The sequence below is a fragment of the Protopterus annectens genome, chromosome 1.part0 (genome assembly GCF_019279795.1).
Source record: "Protopterus annectens isolate FY-2018-M chromosome 1.part0, PAN1.0, whole genome shotgun sequence".
Taxonomy (NCBI): domain Eukaryota; kingdom Metazoa; phylum Chordata; order Ceratodontiformes; family Protopteridae; genus Protopterus; species Protopterus annectens.
The window spans coordinates 1282144535-1282165038 of NC_056725.1; positions in this window are offsets into that span (position 1 = coordinate 1282144535).

The window sequence follows — 20504 nt, forward strand, 5'->3', positions numbered from 1 at the left end:
GTTTATTTTGATTTATTTAGGAAAAGGCACAGAAATTATTCCTAACCTGCAAATTCAGTTTAACAGAATTATTGATAGATTTTAAGAAATATGTTAGGGGAAATAATTTGGAAGTATTTTTAAAATACACCAAAAATTACTATATTTACTAATCAAAACGGTATAATCCAAACAAAACCAGTACTTTTACACCACCTAATCATCCAATTATAGACACTTTCAGGGATAAAAGAACAGTCATGTAAATTATATCACAGGATTTTAATTTAAAACAGACAACTAATATTTGTAATTTATCATATGAGAAATGAAATTACGAATTTGAAATTAGAATGATTATAATATCGATTACCGAAACCAGATAGTGAGGGATCGTGCTATGCTTATCAACATACAGTATATCTAGAAAATATATACACTGGTTATTTAACTGTAAAACTATGAGACGCATTCTCAATTAATGAAAATTGCATATAGCATACCAACGAATGATTCTTATTGAGGAATACCTATTTGACGTTGAATTCAGAAAAAATTTAAAATTCATGAAGGTAAAATTTCCTAAGTAGCCACCCTTATTTAATACCCAAGGTGCATATTATACACTTTTAGATCCTCCTTTTTTCATATTCTTTGGGGTGTCTAAAACATTTCCTATGGGCAAGTATATAGATTCCAAATTAAACATATGTATTCGACTATTAAACATATGTCAAAAAATTTATTTTCTTGCCAAAATTCCAACTATATTTTTAAAACAATAAAATTATTATGTCACAATAGATGTCATCGACTTTTCTCCCGTTCCCCAAACAGGAAGGCTTAGCCTTTAACAATAGTATAGTTAGATACTAATTTATTGGGATGAGATTTGTTTATTTAAATGATGTCCATAGTTTTGGGCAACAATTTAATCCATGTTTTAAGGAGAATATTTTAAGCAACCAGGGGTAGCTATAGGCAGCTTTGCCATATATACCAACCTGGTTATCCATTAATGGTCTTTAATTTCTTTCCCAGCGCATAAATCATGCTTTTGAGACTCCCAGTCTCATCCAAAACCTCAAATTTTGTATTGACATTTGCATTCCTTTCATCTATTTTGTCAATATCGTAATTACAGTTTAAAAACTGATTAAATTGTTTGTCTTTAGAGTTCGACACTGATTGTACAGATGGAAGTCGTGATTGAAGGGTTGGTGGAACAGTACCCTTAATATTATGAATATTATTCTCAGTAACCACTGAATAAGTCTTAACTGGTAAAACTTGCTTCGGTTTGGTACCAGTTCTCCTTGCCTCTGAATCGATGTCGTAGAGAGAAAAGTCAAAAGTGATATCAGTCAAATTAATGTTACTACTGGACAAAGGTGCTGTAATGTCAAGTACATTATATTGGCTTTTATTATGAACTTTCTGCCTGTTAGGTATGTCAAGACTATCATTCAGCACCTCACCTTCACTATCTGGTGCATTAATGTTGTTATTTTTTGTCCTATTAGATCCAGACATATATACATTATGCGTTTCCATTGTTGTTTCACTCGATACGGGTAAACCGGGTCCAGGCACCTAGGCGGTGCGACACCCACCTGTGAGACAGCTGGATGTGGACACATGGCAGGATGACATTTTAACTGCAGTGACAAAGGACTGTGGACAATTCCCTGTCAAAATTGAGGGAACCCCTACACCCTAACCACAGGTGGCAGATACAAACCACCACAGTGATACACTGTGCACCCCCTTAGAAGCCACCATGTGCAATTGTTAGTGGAAAATCCTGCTGGGATAGCATGCCACGTGGGCATGAAAGTGGTACCATGGAACCCGTGTGCTATGGGCAAAGCCTTTATTAATTGAATATGCAATGTGATGTGTGTTGTGCTTGGTGCATACGAAACCCAGACAGCATCATAATTTGTAGAAATGTGCCACAGCACGGAGGAAATCCTGCACATTAGTGTAGTCACACATATGTTGTAAGATGTGCTTTAGGCGACGCTCCCTTACTACAATAGCCTTCTTACGTGGTGTTACAGGCATCCCCCTCAGAAGAGATTCACGCCGGTATCCGTCAGGTTCTGCTCCTGCTGCAGAACACACAGAAGGTCAGCTAGCTGTACAGTAGGGCGACCCAGTAATACCTTCAGCCGACGATGCCACGCCTCCACCTGGTTGTTAGTACGTGGGAAGTCCATCTCAGAGACATCGGACACATTCCAGAACCGCAGAGGGTATGACGATGGCATTCGTGTCTGTACTGAACAGCGGGATGCATACTTGCGTGGTCGGCCTCGGACATAATGATGGTCTAGAAATACACCAATCGGCTGGGCACATTCTGGTAAGGAAGCCACAATGTCCAGAAATGCAGGGACAACATCATCCAAAGGTAGGAATGCCAACGCTATCAGCTTGCGAATGGCAATGGAGAAAGCAGTGTCCGTGCCATAGAGGCGACAAGGTGGTGATGTTGGATCTGTCGCCAGATGATCTGTGCAAAATGGAATAGGCATCCCTTCAGAATACTCCTAGGGAATGCCTTCCAGCTGGCACGAATTGCTGCCTTCTCAAAGTCAGTCATGATATACTGTGGTGACAAAGTGCATCCCTGGTCAGCTGCCATACCCCTCAGCACCTCCCACAAAGTGGTGTATGCAGACTCACTTCCGTGTCATGAGACAGTACACCAGGGTACGATCCTCATTGAGGTGGGGTGCCAATACAGCCATGTAATGTATATAGCTGGCGACAGATATCGGCCCGTGTGGGAAAGGTGCCATCACCAAGAACAAAGTCGGACCTGCACAGGTCAGTCAGGTTCTGTGTTGTAGTAAGTACTACCAAGGAAGCGGTACCATCCATATCCGACCTTCTAAGGATGAAGCTGCCACTACGGAGAGGATACTGGCTGGCACCAATAACTGCAAGGGTTGCTGGAGGTGTAGCCATGGATGCCCGTGCCTGCTGCCGCATTCTGGTGATGCTTCTTCAAGGGTCGCACGACAAGGCATCTCCTGCAGTACATTGTCATCTGCTGTGCCTAGCACACTCTGCATTACCAAGCTCGGCAATTCATTACCGGTTACCGCCCTCTGCCGCAGTTCTGCTCGCAATGTAGCCACTTGTGCCATTGTTGCATCTGGGCCGTGCTGGTGTGGCAGTGATTTCAGCAATTCCTCACCCTCTTCCTGGCGAACAGTGATGGCACGTCCTCTGCATGCCTTCATTCTCCGCTCACTACATGCCCAGTACCGTTTTGGTGGTGTCTCACGTTCCAAATGGTAGAGGTACCCTCCACCACCAGCATGGGTTTGCCACGTTGGCTGGGCACTGTGCTGTATCTGTTGCCAATCAGACCAGGGCTATACAGATACATACATTCCAGCATGGTTGCAGCACTTGTAGATGGTCTCTCAGAATCCATCACAGCCGGTGGAGCTTGGTATGGGATATACTACTGAACCTGGAGACAGTCCCTTCCAGACAGTAGGCCACTCGGTTTACACCTCCTTGTCTTATACCGTGTGTAGTAACTCTGTCTGTCTCAGTGGCCCTGTACAGCTTTGTGCACTCCAACCGTCTCTGACTGTCTCTTCCCTATGGTTGCAATGTCTGCAGTTAACACATCCCTGGGGTTGCCGTATGGTTGTACTCTGTTTAGAGTCCACGATGCCTGATTGAGCACAGGTTCTGTGTGTTGTGCGCCAGCCCGCTCTAACTCCCTGTTGTTGCTGCCAGCCAATCACGGTTTAGGGCTTGGTGTCTGCTTAAGTGGCAGATGTTACTTAGGGAGGTACCTCTGTCTTGCACCCTTGTCTTCCTACATGGGGCTGGGTACTTGTCTATACTCCTGTAACAGGGACAACGTGACGTGTTTAGCAGAAGCTGCATGTCTTACTCTACTGTGGAGTCGGAGATGGGTTACAGCTACTATATCCCCTGCTACTGGATTAGTGTGTCATGCTTTACCAGGTTGGCATGTTCACACCTACAACTGCACTCAGGGGCTCTAGCAGGGTAGGTACTGTTTGTTGCAGGCATGCCTGTTATCTGGGTTTGTCCTATACTACAGACACCCTGCTGTGACATGCATACTACTAGTACACAGACAGGTTATAGTGTGTGTGGTCTATTGACCCTGACACTGCTTTGTCTGTACCTTTAAGGGTTTAGCCTGACACATGACCTGCTTTTCTATGCAGCATTTCTCGGGTAAGGTGTGCTGTGCATTGTTCTACGTGCTGGGGACTTTACTTCCTGCTTCTCGGGGACTGTTTGCTGTGTTTGCGTGGACAACTGGGGCTGTGAGGGTAAGTAATGGTTTTATGACTGCTTATGCAACTGTTTTGGAGCAGGGTAAGTAATGGTTTTATGACTGCTTATGCAACTGTTTTGGAGCACTACCGTTGTGCTGTGTTTCGCACCGATCCGCGTGTGTTTGCCGGCCGTGTACGCTGTGTGTTGACGGCCTGCGTGTTTGCCTTAGGGGCCGTCTGCTTTTGTCTGTTTTCCCACCGCCGCATCTTTCCACCGCGTTACTACGTTTCGGCAGCACCGCTCTACGGTTTAGCGGTGCTGCGGCCTTCTGGTTTCGGCGATGTAGCTCACGGGCATTTGTCTCATGATCTACACGCCGGAACCCGGGTAAACCCACCTGTGGGGTATTACCATCCGGATTAACAGCTGGTGTATTATGCATCAAGAGAGCGTTATCTACTTTGTCATGTTTATCTCCTGACAACACTTTATTTACCAAAAGAACAAGCCTGGTAAGCTCGCCTTTAAGTCCCACAAGTTCCTCTTTTAAATAACCGATGTTTCTGTTGACGTCCGTATCAGTAATATCCGTGCCCAAAGAACCAACGTTAGGAGCAGTTGCACCGGTGCCTTCCGCAGCCATAATCGACAACAGAATAAAAAATCACTTCCACAGTACCTCCAAGAATACCTCTGGTAACCACCAATAAGTGCCAACGACTGCCAGATAATCTGATATTCCACAGTTTATTAAAACAAAGCACGGACTGATACGACAAACAGAAAAAAACAAACAAGATGCAATGAAAGAAACAGAGTTAAGCGCTTTCAACCATAGTAACTGGTCTTCATCAGAACTGTAGCGTTTAGTTGTTCCACTGCTTATATAATTTTTCTGGCGCCAAAATGCTCTCCACTTCTTAAAGATACATAAACATAAAATTATATAACATGAATAAATCAATACTTGCACAACATGTATTCATTGGTTTTCAAAAGGAAGGGATACAATCAGTATTACTAGAATCATTGGTTCCTTGTTTTAATAATGAAGCCGTAGATGAAATTGATGAGCAATCTGCTTCAAACACTAATTTTATATTTGAGAAAATGAGCCACACGTCCAAAAACAAAAATAACAATGGTGACAACAAAGATGAGGACATAATAATCAATGGAAATGTTTATACGTATAAAAATTTTAATATTTATAACTATTCTAATATCTCAATTAAGAGTGTTTATTTTGATTTATTTGTGAAAGGCATGAAATTTATTCCTAACCCAAAATTCAGTTTAACAGAATTATTGATAGATTTTAAGAAATATGTTAGGAAGATTAATTTGGAAGTATTTTTTAAAAATACACCAAAAATTGATTATATTTACATTAATCAAAAATCTAGTAATCTGTTAAACAAAACTAGTACTTTTACACCACCTAATCATCCTATTATAGATACCTTTGACAAAGTAGTAACAAGGGAATTATATCAAGAATACTTTAATTTAAAACAGACAACTAATATTTGTAACTTATCATATGATGAAATGAAATTACTTAACGAAATTAGGAATGATTATAATATCAGATTAATGAAACCAGATAAGGGGGGAGGGATCGTGCTATATGACAATATACAGTATATCTAGAAAATATATGACATTCTATATTTAACTGGAAACTATGAGACGATTTCAATTAATGAATTGCATATAGCATACCAACGAATTGATTCTTATATTGAGGAATACCTATTAGACGGTCGAATTACAGAAGAAATTTACAATTTCATGAAGGTAAAATTTCCTAAAGTAGCCACCCTTATTGGAATACCCAAGGTGCATAAAGACACTATAGATCCTCCTTTTAGACCGATAGTTTCGGGTAGTCATTCTAAAACATTTCCTATGGGCAAGTATATAGATATTAAGTTAAAAGATATGTATTCGACTATTAAACATATGGTCAAAGATTCATGGGTTTTTTTAGCCAACTTTCCAACTGATATTATAAAGAACAATAAAATTATTACTGTCACAATAGATGTCATCGACTTGTTCTCCTGTATCCCAAAACAGGAAGGCTTGGAGGCCTTTAACAATAGTATAGTTAGGCATACTAATCTTGATTGGGATGAGATTTGTTTATTGGTTGAAATGATGTCCATAGTTTTGGGCAACAATTTCATCTATTTTGAAGGAGAATATTTTAAGCAAACCAGGGGGGTAGCTATGGGGGCAGCTTGTGCCCCCATATATGCCAACCTGGTTATGCTTAACTGGGAAGACACTCTATTATTTCCCAGTAAATATTTTAGTCATGTAAAATATTATTCTAGATTCCTTGACGACATTTATATTTTGTGGGAAGGAGAACAAGATACGTTACAACAATTTATTAGTTTTCTTAACACTAGCAGTGATTACTTGAAATTCACACATTCTCAGAATAATAAAGGTTTACCGTACTTGGATACACATATTTACTATGATGAGGGTGAAGTTTACTCGAAAATACATAGAAAAAGTACCTTCTCTAATAGTTACTTAGCTTACACTAGTTGTCACCCACCCAAAGTTAAATACAATGTTTTCAAGGGTCAATGCATCCGGGCAGCACGCATGGTTTCGAACTTTGAAGATATGAAAACTGAATTGGAATACATTAAAAATTTATTCATACAAAGAGGGTACCCTGAAAAAATATTGGACGAAATAATTGAATATGTTACAAAACAGTGGAATATAAAATATAGACCACTGTTGGGAGCTGGTGACATATCACTTAATAATTTAGATAACAATACTCCTATGAATATAACTACTTCTAATTTTCAAAGATTATTTATATTACAATACAATTTAGGGGTAGACTATATTAAAAGAATTATTTATAAATTTTGGCATATATTAAGTAGTGATATAAGCTTAGTTAAACTATTGGGAACCAAACCAAACTTCATATACAAAATGGGTAGAAATATGAAGTCTTTGATAGAACATAGATATACGGAGAAGAAAGGAAAACATTTTTTGGGTAATACTAGTAGAAGTAGTAAATGTGGATTTTGCAATCAATGTAAATACATGTCCTTGGAAAGCAAAATAAAGCTAAAGAATGGACTTAAATCTAATATAAGATGCAGATATGGGAACTGTAACACAAAAAATGTGGTATACCTAGCTAAATGTGACAAATGTCCAAGTTTTTATGTTGGAAAGACGGAAAGATGTCTTAAAAGACGTATATACGACCATATTTATAGTATTAAGACTAAAGATAAAACCAATGCTTTATTCCGGCACGTAGACATGAAAGGTGACGACTGTTATTTTAGTTTCAGTATTCTTGATATAATAGATATAGACCCTAGAGGAGGTGATATTAAAAGTCTATTAGCATATAAAGAAACATGGTGGCAAATATGTTTAGATCCCACCACTCCTCCTGGATTAAATGATTTAATTTCAACTAAATCTTTGTTATTTTTTATAAAGTGAAACAATAAGATATCCACATAATGTTTTGAATAAAATACCAGTAGATATTCAGATAGTATTATATAGCTATATTGTTTTATATTTATAAGTAATTATTTGTTTAGTTGGATTTTATGAATTAATTTTTTTAGAGGGAGAAGGAAATAGTCAATGCCTATCTCTTTGTTGTCCTCCTTGTTATTATTTATAGGAACTGTAATGTAATTTAATTCATATATGAATACACTATTTTTCACATTTTTTTAACATATATATTTTTTTACATATTTTTCACATATTTTTCAGGTTTACAAATATATTAATTGTTATTTAGAACATTATATTTATTACTTTTCTGTGTTTTTTTAAAAAAAAATTTGTTTTGTAAAAATCATGTGCTTTTTAAAAAAATAATTTTTTAAAAAATCATTTGATTAATATATAAATTGCTCAATAACATTTTTAAAGACTTTTTAAAAGAATGATGTAGCACAGAGAAAGTTTAAGAACATTATCGTTCTGGTTTAAGGAATTTTTAATAACCAATGAATACATGTTGTGCAAGTATTGATTTATTCATGTTATATAATTTTGTGTTTATGTATCTTTAAGAAGTGGAGAGCGTTTTGGCGCCAGAAAAATTATATAAGCAGCGGAACAACTAAATGCTACAGTTCTGATGAAGACCAGTTACTATGGTTGAAAGCGCTTAACTCTGTTTCGTTCATTACATCTTGTTTGTTCTTTTCTGTTTGTCGTATCAGTCCGTGCTTTGTTTTAATAAACTGTGGAATATCAGATTATCTGGCAGTTGTTGGCACTTATTGGTGGTTACCAGAGGTATTCTTGGAGGTACTGTGGAAGTGATTTTTTATAACTGTACATTAAGGTATAACACATCAGATGGGTGGAGTATCTGCTTGCTGATAGTCTACTAGCTAAGAAAAGACCATAAATGTTAAATTTAGTTAGTCAGGGTTTAGGCATGGACAGAGCCAGTTAGCCCTTAAGTATTTTTTGAGGCCTTTTTTAAATAGGGGAAGAGATAGTTCTTGGGTAAGGTTTGCAGGAAGAAGGTTCCAAGTTTTACCCACTGAGTTAGCAAACAGGGAATCACCTGCTGTATTACTGGATTTTAGGGTTTGGACTGATAGCTTGTTGGACAAACAAAGTGGCCTGATAGTGTTATGTGGGCTAATTATACTCTTAAGGCTTGGGGTTTTGTTCGGACGGGTAAGTATTCTGTGAGCTACTGTGAGCTGGTTAAGCTTTAGTAGGGTAGGAAGTTCCAGCCAGTCAAGTTCAGTTAGGTTTTTGCAGTGGTGCATCTTGTACGCCATACCTGTGGCAAATCTAGCTATATGGTAGTAACAGGAAGATAGTTTGCCGAGGTTAGCTTTAGAGAGGTTTGAAAGTACTGGTGAGGCATAACGCAGAGTGGAGAGAAGATGGGTATGGGCAATAGCACACCTAGCATAAGGGGTTAGGAAAGGCTTGGCCTTATAGAGGGATCCTAGTTTTTTGTTGATGGACTTAATCATATGGTCTATGTGTGCATCAAATTTGAGGTTAGTATCTATAATTACTCCAAGGAGTTTAGTTTGGTTATCAGGAGAGATGATTGTACCATTGTTAGATTTAATAGTAAATAATGGAAGGGTGGATCTAAATGTAGGAGAGAAAAGCAGCATCTTGGTTTTGTTGGGATTCAAGAGAAGCTGTTGATCAGTTAGCCAGTTTTCTATACTGTTAAAAGTATTCTGGGTTAGGGATATCAGATTGGCTGGTGAGGTGGAAGAGCAAATCAGCTTGGAATCATTGGCATATTGGATACATTGTGCCTTTGGGATAGTAGTATAAAGGTCATTTATGAAAATAGAAAAGAGGAGGGGACCAAGAATGGAGTCCTGAGGGACTCCTAAGATGACTGGGAGATGTGATGACAGTTTGTCCTGCCATAAGACAGCCTGCTGTCTACCCCATAGATAGGACTGAAACCATTGTAGAGAGTGATGATCCAGGAAGACAGCTTGCAGGGTACTAAGCAGAAGTTGATGACTGACCATAATCAAAGGCCTTAGAGAGGTCCAGAAAGAGAGCAAATGATAGCATGTTGTTGCTGAGATTAAGATTGATGACACTGGTGAATGATAAGAGGGCTGCTGTGGTGCTATGGTGTGGTCTGAAACCATGCTGGGACTCTGTGAGACGTTTATTGTGGTTGAGGTAGTCCATAAGTTGTATGTGGAGACACTTTTCCAAAAGTTTTGCTAGAGGTGAGATAATGGCTATGGGCTTATAGTTGGACAATTCTGTGGAACTACCTCCTTTATGTAGGGGTATTACATGTGAAACTTTCCAGATGGATGGAATGGTTGCCTCAGAAATGGATCTATTAATGAGGGTAGAGACTGGGATAGCGATGGCATCAGCAGCTAGTTGCAAGAATTCAGCTGGGAGGTGATCTGCTGCTAGGGAAGTGGGTTTAAGTTTTTTGAGAAGGGTTCATATAAGGGTAGTAGGGATAGGTTGGAAGCTAAAGGAGAAATGGGTTACAGGAGGCTTTGAGCTATCTGATTTATTTTTGGTGTGGCTGGGGGGGACTGGGTGAGGGGGGTTAGGCTTGGTAGTAATGAGTTTGGTGGCTAGTGCCTGGATAGTTTCTGTAAAGATGCTATTAAATGTGTTTGCAATAGCCACTGGTGTTTTGTTGAGGGCAGCTGATGGGGTGGGAGTGGAAGTATGACCTGGGTGGAGGAGGTTATTTATTCCAGCCCAGAACTTTTGGGGTTTATTTTGATGCTTTTGTTGTAGGTGGGTGTAGTACTATTTTTTATCTGATACGATAGATTTTTTAGTGTCATTCCTTATTTGATGATATCTAATTAGATCTATAGGGTCTCTAGTATTATGCCAAGTGGACTAGGCCATGTTCCTATTGGACATTTTGGATTGTTTAAGTTTTGTAAGCCATGGAGCAGTTCTTGTTTTGGCATGGATGGTGCAAGTAGGTGCATGGGAGTTAACGATATTTAGGAATTTAGCATTAAACAAGGTCACAGCCTCATCTAGAGGAAGTCTTCTAAGTTCAAACCAGTTGACAGCTTTTAGATCTTGTAGAAAGTAATCTAGGTTAAAGTTTTTTCTGTTTCTTGTCACTTTATAGGTGTGATGATGGGTGATCTCAGCTTTGAATTTGATAATGTGATCACTGAGGTCATCAGGTAGTGTACCTAAGTGATGCATCTGCGGGTCACCTTGATCAAGATCCAATCTAGAATACTACCTTTGTCTTTATTTTTGCTATACCTAGTGGGGGAGGATATGGTTTGAGTAAACCCATGGAGATTTAAGTGGTTGCAGGGAGCCTCAGAAGAACAAGTGCTCCAGTCGATGTTAAAGTCACCTAAGATAATGGTTTATTGGGGATAGTTGCAGGTTAGCCAGTGTAATATATGTTCTAGGGTGCTAACATTATTACCATGGGGGAATATAGATGCAGACAATATATCTACTTTTATTTTTATTTCTTTGCAGTTTAGTGATGAGAATTTCAGTGTTGTTTGCCTGCGGAGGCTGTTGGGTATCACTAGTGACTGTGAGGTTGGACTTAAATAATACAGCCACCCCGCCACCTTTCTTGGATTTCCTGTATAACCTTAGGATGTTATAACCTGGGGGAGTTATTTCAGTGTCTTTAGTTGCTGGTTTTAACCAGGTTTTGGTAAGCCACAGAATATCCGGGGATTGGCTAGCTAACAGTGCATTGAGGTAGTGAATTTTGTTATTTAGGCTCCAGATGTTAAGATGGCAGGCTAGAAAGGAGTTTGGATACTTATCTAGCAAAGAATAGTGGGCAGGATTATTTACCTTAGAGCCAGTGTCAGAAGATGTAGTGTTGTTAGGGTTTAGGTCGGAAATCTCTGGTGTGGATGGGCCAGGGTTAGGATGGATGTCACCATCTTTAGTTAGGTTGGAGTTCAGCTGGGTTATCAGTTTCAGTATTTTACCGATAAGCCTTAGATATTGCCTAGATTTTTGGCTGATATAGCTAGATTGGAGAGGGTTATGGTATCTGGGGGATTGGCTATGAAAGAGGGTATGTAGTTAAAATGGTCTGGTTTCTTAAAAGCAAGAGTGGTGGAGGTTTGGGATTTTGGGCATATTATGTCTGAGTAGTGTTTGTGTTCATACACTGTGAGGTGGTATGTACATAAAGCATTATTAATAGGTAGAGGGGTGAGAAAGATCTGGATGTTATCATTGTTATATTTAAGACAGTGAATAAACAAAGTGCTAAATTTATTGGCAAGCAAGTGGATGTGGACTATACTATTAGCATAGTAGATGAAGAGAAACAATAAGTGAGGGATTAAAGTATGTTAAGGGAGGGATGGGTGATTAAGCAGAAAGGTGAACTATACTATTAGCTTAGCAGATGAAGAGGAACAGTAAAGTGAGGGATTAAAGTATGTTAAGTGAGGGATGGGTGACTAAGCAGAAAGGTGGATTAAGTGGCATGGAGGCTGTGACTGGGTATGTGGATATAGAGAGGGGTTAGGTGTAATAAATTCAGCTGTCCTGAGGTGGGTAGGAATTGGGGGCAGGGAAGAGTGTGAAGCGAGGGCAAGTGCAGCGGGGCTAATACTGTTCCTAAGGTTAGCTTGTTCTGGGTAGGTAACTTTATAATGGTGTTTGTCTCTTAATTTTAAACAGCACTTTTTATTTCTTTTTGGGTATTTTATGTTTGGCTTTAGTCACTTAATGTTTTAAACATATAGAATATAGTATTTTCAACAGTGTAAGCCACTTAGAATTAATGGCTCACAGTAGTAAATTTTGCAGGTAAAGCCTTTCAGCAAAGCATACAGTTATGGAGTACGCCAGTCCTTTTAAAGCTAATAAGCGTACTTTTCCTTATCAGGTAAGCCGATCTCTCTTTGCCGCTGAATTACACAATACTAGAGAGGGCTTTAAATGTAGGGCATAAAAAACAGATAATAAGCAAGGCTCCAGTTGTAGAAGCAGTTGGGGTTGTTTTATCGTGCGTTTAGACCCAGTTAGACTTTGATAAAGCACACAAGAGAAAAAAAACACCAATAATGACCTTATAGTAATTCAAAAGTAATTGGGCAGGCAGTCTTAGCCTTCCGAGTGTGTTTGCTGAACAGGAACAGAATTTTAGATAGAAGCAAGCACTTTCAGTGGGAATATGGGGCAGAGCACCTAAAGAAGGGATAATCTAATTAGGTACACTCTAAAGCAGCCAGTACACTATCATTTAAAGCAGCCAGCACGGTTACAGACATCAAAATGCACTCGCTTTAAACAGAATTCTCAGTCAGCAAACATTCTAAGCAACATTGTTTCTACTCAATCCCTGATAGTCTGTCCTTGAAGCTGCACAAGTCAGCAATGGAATTATTTACAACTGAATCTAGGATAATAAGTTAGTTTTTAGCTTGTTTTCTGGCTCTACATCTATCAGTTATTACATTCAGTTTCGTACTGGCTTTTCTGTTAGCATAGCACAGTTACAAGCAAAGTGCATTATAGCAAACTCTACAAATATAATTACAACACATTTTAAGTTGCAAATGCTTATTTAGTTCACAAACAACATATGACAGACATTTTTAGGAAAAATATGCTGTATGTTCATACCGTATCCTACTGGCTCGTGGTGCACTAGGGATTTAAAAATGGCGGGTTCTACAGGGATTTAAGTAACCTCTGTTTAGAGGGGAGGGGAGGAGTGAGCTAACACTGTTCCTAAGGTTAGCTTGTTCTGGGTAGGTAACTTTATAATGGTGTTTGCCTCTTAATTTTAAACAGCACTTTTTATTTCTTTTTGGGTATTGTATGTTTGGCTTTAGTCACTTAATGTTTTAAACACATAGAATATAGTATTTTCAACAGTGTTAGCCACTTAGAATTAACGGCTCACAGTAGTAAATTTTGCAGGTAAAGCCTTTCAGCACAGCATACAATTATGGAGTATGCCAAGTCCTTTTAAAGCTAATAAGCATACTTTTCCTTGTCAGGTAAGCCGATCTCTCTTTGCCGCTGAATTACACAATACTAGAGAGGGCTTTAAATGTAGGGCACAAAAACCAGATAATAAGCAAGGCTTCAGTTATAGAGGCAGTTGGGGTTGTTTTATAGCGTGTTTAGACCCAGTTAGATTTTGATAAAGTATCCATGGTGGTGATGCTGTGGTAACGTTGTCGCCTCATAGTAAGACACTGTCCGGTTCAACTCTCAGTTAGAGCGTCTTCTGCGTGGAGACAAGCGTGAATGGGCGTGCCTTCATTGAAGGTTGTGTGTCAGGGCTGGCAACTCGGTATGTAAAAATCAACTGCCAGTTATTAGCAAACCGGAGTTCCGCTGTGGCGACCCCTAACCGGGAAAAGCCGAAAGTCACAACAACAACAACAACAACACGAGAAAAAAATGCCAATAATGACCTTATAGTGATTCAAAAGTAATTGGGCAGGTAGTCTTAGCCTTCCAAGTGTGTTCACTGAACAGGAACAGGATTTCAGATAGAAGCAAGCCCTTTCAGTGGGAATATGGAGCAGAACATCATATTCTACTAGGTTGTGGTGCACTAGGGATTTATTTTTTAATGCAAGAAAAATCTTTATTAAATTATCACTTATAACATAGGCAATCATACATTTATATAAATGAAAACAAACCTTATTGACATAATCTTAGTTAGAAACACTATACATAATTTATAATATCCCAATCATTGTCAGTCAAAAAATGCATAGCTCAGTCAAATCCTCTCTTCTTTTAAACTTCATTCCTCCCCTCTATGTATTGTTCCCACAATTCCCATTTTTCCTATGAAATTTACTCTTACCCTTTTTTAAAGATTTCAATTCCAGTTGTTTTATCTCTGTTACTATATTTACTACTTCTAGTACATTTGGTTTAGACTTTGATTTCCATTTTCTAGTAATTGCTTTTTTGGCAGCCAGCATAATTAGACTCAGCAAGGCCTTACTATATCTAGGTAATTTTGATTCTGTATCATAGCTCAGAAAAATCAGTTCCCTAGTTACACTAATTTGCTTTCACAGTATTTCTGATAAAATTGTCTGCAAGGAATCTTTAGTCTGACGACTCGTTACAATCCTAGAAAATATGTTCCCAAATACCTCTTTCTCCCCCCATCACACTGCCAACATTTGCTGTCTACCTGAAGAAAAATTCTCTGGAGTCTACTTGGGGTATTAAATAAATATGTAAACATTTCCGAGCAAAAATCCTTGTTGTTTGTCTTTTCGGCTTTTCCCGGTTAGGGGTCGCCACAGCGGAACTCCAGTCCGCTAATGACTGGCAGTAGATTTTTTATGGTGCCGAGTTGCCAGCCCGATGCCTAACCTTCAGCGAAGGCACGCTCATTCACGCATGTCATTTGGAGGCCACTCGACCATGGGGAGGACATGCAGACTCCACACAGAAGGCACTCCAGCCGTGAATTGAACAGGAGAACCTCTTGCTGTGAGGCAACAATGCTACCACTGTACCTCCATTGTTTAATGAGCAAAAATCCTAAATCTTCTAAATTTTGTTGCATATTTGTGAGACAAACATACAGACCCCCCCCCCATTGTTTCTTTGTGAATTGCTTATCCAATCTTTCTTCCCAATCTGATTGATTCTTATAGCTATCATGCAATATAATTATTCATTTTTGAACAGCAACTTCTGTTCTATATTCTACTAACAACTCTACCAGTGCTGGCCTTTCATTTAGGAGCTCCCAATTTCTTTCTCATTGTCTATACTCTGATATCAATCCTTGACAGGGAAGGCAATCTCTAACCTGCAGTCCAAATACATTTTTAGCACCTTCCCATTCTATTACCTTTCCCTCTCTAGTTATTTGCTCCCACTAACTTGGTTCCTTTGCCAGTTTTCTCCAAAAAATTCCAGCCCCTCTTGACTATTTTCTGTATCCCTAATTGCAGTTATCCCTATTGGCAAAATCTCCTTTCTCCATTCCCGTGTTGGTTTAGTTCTTAGAATACTTTCTGCTACTTTATGAATATAATATTCTGTATCATTATTGTTATTCTCCTCAAAGACCTGCATCCAAAATCCCAGTCTCTCCTTCTTTCTTGAGCTTCCCCACCTGTTTCATCATTATCACTTTCCACTTTGAATTATAGGTTTCTGCTTCTGCTGTGTATAGGAGCCTTAACTGTAGCTCTCTAAAACACCCCTTCAAATTGGGTAATCCCAATCTGCCTTGTTCTATTGGAAGAACCCACTTATCCCACTTGTAGTAGCTTTATATGAGTGCTTTTCCCCCAACACAGTGCATAATTACACCCCTCACAACACTGTATCTGATTGTTTAAGAATTAAGTGGCTGTCAAGAAACATGAGATGGTTTCTACACTGTCTCAAGATACCCAGTACATAAAGAGAGAAGAAAAATGCAGATCCATGGTTTCAGACTTCAGAGTCTGGGTACCTGTGCTGAAATAGTGCTATGCTAACTGCTGCTGTGAGATAACTTAATACAGGCAGAGAAAAGCAGGAAACAAGCAAAACAGCCCACTGGCCCATCATCACAACCACACTTTAAGGTTTTCTAATGATTATCAGCATTTAAGAACACCAAGCTACTCATAGCCAGTGTTAGGCACCAATTGAACCTGCTGCCATGTACGAGGGCCCCCATACGAAGCAGCTGCAGGTTTCTACACCTCCTCCACTCCTTGTTCAGTGCCTCTTAAATGTTTGCATGGCTGTATCTCACAAGCACGTGATTCCCCCATTTTTTGTTAACTGTTTCCTGTAAACTACACTCAATCAGGTCCACTTCAGTAAAGCAATGGACCTAACTGGCTGCAGCATCATCTAGAAGGATGTGTTTTGGGGGCTCTAATTGCAATGTTTTAACATTGTTGTGACTGGATATTCTCGAAAGTTGCCTTGTTCAGATATAACTATATTGAATATTTAAGGTATTTGTTTTTGTTTCCACATGGAGTAGTTTGGATTGTGGAAGCTTACTGAGGGAGGGAGAACTCCTTAAAGATGTCTGGTGTGTCACTCTGCAGTCCAGTACACATGCCTTTCCTGCAGATTTGTCTACTTTATTTGGCTCCAGCATTAACTGTTGCATGTTAAATAAGTGTGTGTACATTGCTGTTGCATTGAATCTGAGGCTAATGGTTTTTGGCCAGGTAGTGTTAAAATTATCTGGTACTAAAATACCTCATTTTATGTTTGCAATTATTCAAGGTATTTTGTAGGGTGTGATGTTGCCCCTCTAAACAGAAGGTCCGCTCACATGATACTGTACCCTGGAGTGAGAGCTTCTTTGTCTTTTAGTTTTGAATTTTAAACAAGTTTCAGTAGGATAAAATATCAGGTTTGTTGCATACAATCCAGTGCATTTGAGGGCTCATTTTAAATACTTCTTGCATTTATGAGCTTTATTTTTAATCATTGTGAGATGGGGTTGCTGGATTGTATATGTAGTAGAGACTGTTGGTTCAGGATTTGGCTTTATGTCTCCACTAAAAAGTAGGTAAATGTTTCATTAAAAATATAGTCTTAACTTTTCTTTTTTTTTCCATAATAAATCTTTATTGTTATATTATTTTCAAACACAAGTAAGATAAAAAATAACATATATTCACAAATCAAACATTAACTAATATCACTAATAACCACACTCTATATACAATATTTACAAGAATGCTTCCATGTAATACATTTAAATATAAAAAAGCATAAGAGTAAATGCAAGTAATAGACAGTTGATTACTAAATTCTCTCCACACACATAAATAATTATTAATATTTCCAAGTTCAAAATACTATGCTAGTATAATATTAAAAATCTGTTCCCAAATTTTTGGATTATTAACATTTTTATTTTGTGGGTTTAATAGTAATTTATGAGCCAATATATGTTTTGTTGCTAGAACTCTAAAGTTCTGCCATGAAGTTTTAGATGGGTCTAACTAATTTGAAGCTATATAAAGCTTCATTAATAGAAAAATATTAATATATATAATAATTTGTGGTTTAGGGATCTCTTTCAGGGGAATATGCAGAATCATAAATTTCCATGATAACGTTGTACTTTGGTAACCCACCTTCTGAAGTTGACTCTTAAGGGAATTCCAAAGTTTGAAAATACATTTACAACTCCAGAACATATGAAGAAGATCAGCTGGTTGATTCTTACAATATGGACAAGTTGGTGAATTTATGGGATTAAATTTATGCAGGGTAAGGCGTGTATAATATGCATTGTTCCAAATCATCAACTGGGTATATATTAATTTTTGAAGAGAAGTAGACTTGATGGTCAAGTCAATTGCTTTTAACATATTACTTCTATCTGTCAGTAAAATTTTCTCTTCCCAGTAGTTTGATAACAAAATTTTATCATGAAGTTGAAATTCTTTAATTAATTGATTTGCTGTCGTGATATATTTAAGATCCTGTTGAAGAGCTTGCCTCTTCTTCTGGTTTAAAACTTTTAAAATAGCTTATAGTGAGTTCTCTAATTTGTCTCAGAATAACCAGATACTTTTTAGGTAAGTTAAGTTCTTGTCTTATTTGGTTGGCCGAACTGTCAAGATGTTTATATATATCAATCAAAGTTAGATTAACTATCAATGGAAACTTGTTGAGATCAATTAGTTGATTATTCAGTTTTAAATTAGGATTCTTATGAAAGGGTTGAAAAACCATCATATGTTGAACCAAATCTAATGAATGAAATAAGTTATATGAAGAAAATATGTTTGTTTTGATGTGTTCAATAATCCCATAGAATTTCAACGTATCCTTACCTAAAAAAAGTATTGCTTTAGGATTGATATATAACTTTAGAATATATTTATAATTCAGAACTACCCAAAGTGGTGTCCACTTAGTATTATTTATATCATAATTGGCAATTCGTAAAATTCTATTAGAATTTACAATTAAATAATACATTTCAAAATTAGGTAATTCCAGTCCTCCTCTATTTTTTGGGGTCATTAATTTATCATAAGATATCCTGGTTTTCTTTGGTTCCCAAATGAATTTAGCCAATTCTTTATGAATCTTTTTAAAAAATGTCTTTGAAAGTAATAAATTGGCTGACCTAAAAATATACAGTAATCGTGGTAATATGTTCATTTTGATAATTGAAACTTTTGCTAACATTGGCAGTCGTAAATTTTTCCATCCCCCAAAATCCGAAATTATTTGTTCCCAGATTGCTTTAATATTATTATTGTAAAAGTCTTTATTATCTGTAGAGAACTCAATACCTAGATATTTAATATTTTCTTTAAATGATACCTGTCCCACTAAGGGCAATAACGAAAAGGGTTTAGGTGTCTTTAAAGGGAAGCTATTGGTTTCTTTCAAGTTAATTTTATAATTAGAGACTTTTGAGAACTCATTAACAGCCTTCAATAATTTTTCAGTATCTGATAATGGAGATGCACAATCAATGCTAAGATCGTCAGCAAAAGCTGCCATTAATATTTTAGTTCTATAAATTATTGGGACATTATGATAAACATTTTGTTTAATATATAAAAACAATGGTTCAAGATAGATATTAAATAATAAAGGGGACAAAGGGCAACCCTGGCGTGTTCCATTCTTAATCTGTATTCTTTTAGAGAAGTTTTTATTAATATACAATGTAGTATAGGGATTACTATATAATATTTGTAACATTTGGACAAACTCATGTGATATATTAAAATACGGTAAAAGATCAAACAAGAAGCTTGTATCAACCCTATCAAAGGCTTTCTGGACATCAATTATAAGGGCATAAATATTTAAATTATTTTGCTTAGCATGCTCTAACATGGTATGTAATGGGAGTGTATTATCACTGGTTTGTCTAACTACCATAAAACCAGTCTGTTCTTTGGAAATGATATGAGTCATGATTCTCTTCAGTCTAGATGCTATAATAGAGGTTAGAATTTTCATGTCTACATTTATTAATGATATCGGTCTATAATTATCCGGATTTTGAGGATCTGAATTGGCTTTATGTATAAAAATAGTTTTTGAGGTGTTAAGATGTGGATCATTAATTTTATTCCTAATTATGTAGTTAAACACAACTGAAAGTATCTTACTGAAAATATCTGCAAACTTTTTATAAAATTCCACTGTCAAGCCATCAGGACCTGGTGATATATGTGATTTCATATGTTGAATTACATATACTATTTCTTCTTCAGATATCGGTTTAACCAAGTCATTTTGAATGTCCTCTCCTATTGTTGGAAATTTAATTGAATGTAGAAATTGCTCATAATTCCTGTTAGGGGTCATATCCTTTTGTCCAGCATAAATATTAGTGTATATTTTCTCTAAGATATTAAGAACATCCTCAGTTTTAGAATATATTTTATTATTAAATTGTATTTCCGAAATCTGCATGGTTGGTTTCGTTTGATTAATGATCCTAGCTAACGCTCTCGGTGTTTGAACATGATTGGCATACCTCACTAACATCTTGTATTCTTGAAATGTTAATCTACTATTCTGAAGTAAAAAGAGATCCTTTTGACATTTAATCAGTTCCTTCTCTGTTTGCTCACGAAAATCCCTAATCAGTTCTTGATCAAGTAATTTAATTTTTATTTCTAATGTTTGAATATCTTTGTTTAATATCTTTTTATAATAAGATGCTTTTTGCAAAAGTGTCCCTCTTATTTGAGCTTTAACTGTTGCCCATTCAATATCTGGGA